We start from the raw sequence: 4,305 nt of genomic DNA on the forward strand, positions 1-4,305 counted from the left end.
ATAGATAAAGCAAAGATGACTTCAAACAGAATATTTCCGTTGAAAATTCAACATGTTAATCCCTCTTGCATGAGTTCTGTGATACTTGATGATAATTGGTTGTAACACATGCAGTTTGGACATTTTTATTTTTCTGGCCTAAACTACCTGTCAAGAAAAGGACTTGTGTTTGGACTATCACGGGTTCATATTTTCAATTGTGTTTATGAGATTTGTCAATTGGAAAAGAAGCACAGAGATCCACTCCCTACAGGAAAGTCATAAGAGCCAAAATTTGAAATTGTGCATTCAAATTTCTATAGAAAAATCAAGCAACGGTGGTTGCAGATACTTTATCACTTTTATTGATGATTTTAGTAGATATACATGGGTATACTTTCTGAAGCAAAAATCAAAAGCATGTGATACCTTCAAGACATTCAAGGCGTTTGTCGAAAAACAAAGTGGCTATAAAATCAAAATCCTCATAACAGACAGAGGAACAAAATATTTTGTGTGTTTAGATTATTTTAAGCAACACGGAATTCAACACCAACTAACAACTAGATATACTCCTCGATAAAATAGAATTGCTAAAAGAAAGAATAAACCATCATGGATATGGTCAGATGCATGCTCAAGTCAAAACAAATGCCTAAAAAATTTTGGGCAGAAGCAGTCAACAGTTCATATTTTAAACAGGTATCCAACAAAAAGTGTTCTTGATAAAACTCCAGAGGAAGCTTAGAGTTGAAAGCGCCCTTCCATTCATCATTTCAGAATCTTTGGGTGTATCGCTTATGCCCACGTACCAGATTAATTAGGAAGAAGTTAGATGACAAATGCGAGAAGTGTATCTTTATCGGCTATAGCACAGACTCTAAAGCATACAAGCTGTACAATCCAGAAACAAAGAAAGTAATCATCAGTAGAGACGTGATGTTTGACAAGAAAGACATGTGGGACTGGGACACAAAGATAGAAAAGCAGCCGATTGTAATTTCAAATACATGTGATGATGAAGAAGAAAGACAACCGGATGCAACTGAACAACCAAAATCATCTAGAAGACTTCAAAGAGAGCGGAGACTGCCTGCTAGATTAGCAGATTATAATGTTGGCAATGACAACAATCCGTTCGATGAAGAAATCATAAATTTTGCTCTATTTTCATATTGTGAGCCATTAAACTTTGAAGAAGTCTCTAGAGACAGCAATTAGAAGAAAGCTTTGTACGGGTTAAAGCAAGCAGTCAAGCACCAAGAACGTGGTACAAAAAGATTGATTCTTATTTCACTCAGAATGGTTTCAAAAGATGTCCATTTGAGCATACACTTTATATCAAGTTCGTTGAATCTGGAGATATCTTAATTGTGTGTCTTTATGTTGATGATTTAATCTTTACTGGCAATAATTTGAAGATAATTGTTGAATTTAGGGAGGCTATGATAAAACACTTTGAAATAACGGATAATGGGCTTGATGTCTTACTTTTTTGGCATGGAAGTAGCTCAAAAAGATGATAGAATCTTCATTTCATAAAAGAAATATGTAAATGATATTTTGAAGAAATTTCAAATGGAGCACTCAAAACCATTTCCTACTTTGGTCAAAGAGAAATTCAAGTTGATGAGAGAAGATAAAGGAAGAGCAGTAAATCCTACATATTACAAAAGCTTGATTGGAAGTTGAGGTACTTAAGTGCAACCAGACTAGATATTGTATTTGGAGTTGGTTTGCCTAGCAGATTTATGGAGGAGCCTTGTACCAATTGTTAGAATATAATTAGGATCAATTAGCATTATTTAGTATATCTGAATATTTATTATAGGAGATTACGTTTTTATTATTACGATTCTCTTAGTACCTATAAATACCCTTTTATATTGTATCATTCCAGACAACTTGAATGCACTCAATAATATACAAATCCTTTCTCCAGTCTAGTATCTTGTTTCTAACATGGTATCAGAGTCATGGTATCCTCCTTGAAGAGGATAGGTTATTTTTCTTGCGGTAACATCACCGTAGTTTTTGCACTTTTTTTTTCTATGCCATTTTTGCACACCTTTTGTCACTCTTTTGATGCTTTTTCACCTCACCGACTAGCCTATTCTCTCCGTCTTGTGTCTTTTCGAGTCGAATGATCAAACACCAATATCATTCGCTGTTTTCCTATTCTCATGAAAAAATCACATAGTTTTTGCTCTCTTTAGGCAGTTTCGTCTGCGTCTCTCGTGGCAGTTCCGTCTGCGTTCTCTCGTGGCAGTTCCGTCTGCGTTTTGTCTATGTTTCCTTGTGGCAGTTCCGTCTGCGTTTCTTTCCAGCAGTTTCGTCTGCACTTCCTTCAGACAAGCGGTAGTTCCGTCTGCGCTTCCTTCAGACAAGCGACAGTTCCGTCTACGCTTCCTTCCAGCAGTTCCGTCTGCACCTGTTTTAGAGAGTTTATGCATTTTTTTCTCTTTTCTCTTTATTTCGTTATTTTAAATAAGTTTCAAACTTAAGTTGTCACTTGAGTTTGAGGAGGGATGTTAGAATATAATTAGGATCAATTAGGATCAATTAGCATTATTTAGTATATCTGAATATTTATTATAGGATATTACGTTTTTATTATTACGATTCTCTTAGTACCTATAAATACCCTTTTATATTGTATCATTCCAGACAGCTTGAATACACTTAATAATATACAAATCTTTTCTCCAGTCTAGTCTCTTGTTTCTAACACCAACCATTTGTAAGCGGCAAAACAGATTTTTCGATATATCGAAGGTACTTTAAATGATGGTATTTATTATGAAAATACTAATGAAGTGAATCTTGTCGGTTACACTGATAGTGATTGGGCTGGAGATATAGAAACAAGAAGAAGTACTTCAGGGTTTGCATTTCATCTTGGTTCTAGTGCAATTTCATGATCTTCAAAAAAACAACCACTAGTTGCTCTTTCTACAGCAGAAGCAGCAGAATATATAGCAGCAGCAAGTTGTGCAACACAAGAAGTTTGGCTAAAAAGAATTTTTGAGAAATTGAATGAGAAACAAAGTACTCCAACAAATCAGCTATTGCACTTTGCAAAAATCCTATGTTCTATGAAAAATCGAAAGCATATTAATATTCGATTTCACAAAATCAGAGAGTTGGTGAATGAAAAAGAAGTTTTGATTGAGTACTATCCCACTCCCATTAAAAACCAAATTGCAGATATCTTTACAAAGCTATTGAAAACAGAATTATTTTATAAGGAGAAGTGTTAGGGCCAGCATTTTTGTTAAATTCTGGCCAGCACTTAACTATCAAAACAAAATTGAATGATTTTATGCCATTAGATACAATCTCACACCATTAAAACATCATTAATAACTAATTGATGGCTAAAAATTACAAAATATGTGGCCCTATCTTATTCCTTTTATAAGTTGAAGAAAATGCTTAAGATAATTAATTTTATAAGCTTGATTTAAAAAAAGACAATGTTAATAATTAAATTAACTTGCAAAAATCATTCACCGCTATTATATACAAAAGCTTAGTCAAAATTTAGTCAAAAATTGAAGGAAGTAAAATTTGCAATGACTATGAGAAGCAACTAAAAAAGATATAAAGGATCATGGTTAAATATATTCAAAAATTTACATAACTTTCAATAATACATGTGACAAGTTGAGTTTCTTTTACAATTTTCAATAAATTACTGCCCTTATATCCAAGCTTAACTATTAAGCTTCATTACAAATTGTTTTATTTTGAACCACCAAATATAACTATAAATAAATGGTGTAGCTATTCTTAAAAATATAATAGTATTATTTATGTGAATAAACAATTTTAAAAGTCAATATAAAGTAGGTATTTTACTTTCACAAAAGGATATAGTTTTATTTTAAATTAGTTTGCTAAGCTATCATGCATGCAACAAATAAATAAATAAATTAAGCCACACTCCATCTGTTAAGACATTTAATTGGAAAAAAAAAAAAGGATAGTTTAACATCTTATCGACATAGATAATTACATTAAAGATAATATAGACAAGCATGGTCAGTGACACCATTTCATTTGGATCAAATTATTGAAAGTAAAATATATAAAATACATGTTAATAAAGTTCAGCTGAGTTTGTCATTGGAGAAGCCATGGAAGACAAAACACATCTCCCAAGCACTTTTTCATTATATTTATAGCAAAGAGTTAAAGATGGACAATTTCCTGCAACATAAAATAAGATCACAAATGAGAGACATAAACGAATTTTTTTATAAATAAATAATTTAATTATTTTATTTATTAAAATATATAATTTATAGTATATTTATTAATTTA

The 4,305-nt window shown here is 32.1% G+C and overlaps 1 protein-coding gene and 1 long non-coding RNA gene across 4 annotated transcripts in view; one reads left to right on the plus strand and one right to left on the minus strand.

The window, feature by feature from the left end:
- The window catches only part of LOC110267703, a 16,139-nt gene continuing 12,317 nt past the window's right edge, over nucleotides 484-4,305 (plus strand). The window contains exons 1-2 of the long non-coding RNA XR_002355586.1: nucleotides 484-495; nucleotides 1,244-1,246. This is a non-coding gene — a long non-coding RNA (uncharacterized LOC110267703). The remainder of the gene's footprint in view (nucleotides 496-1,243; nucleotides 1,247-4,305) is intronic.
- Nucleotides 3,966-4,305, minus strand: part of LOC107624440 (MADS-box protein SVP) — a 14,923-nt gene continuing 14,583 nt past the window's right edge. For all 3 annotated transcript variants that reach the window (XM_021113512.1, XM_021113513.1, XM_016326934.2), the window contains one exon: nucleotides 3,966-4,191. The gene's annotated coding sequence lies outside the window, so the exon portion shown is untranslated. The remainder of the gene's footprint in view (nucleotides 4,192-4,305) is intronic.

This window comes from Arachis ipaensis, chromosome B10, assembly GCF_000816755.2.
Source record: "Arachis ipaensis cultivar K30076 chromosome B10, Araip1.1, whole genome shotgun sequence".
Classification (NCBI taxonomy): Eukaryota; Viridiplantae; Streptophyta; class Magnoliopsida; order Fabales; family Fabaceae; genus Arachis; species Arachis ipaensis.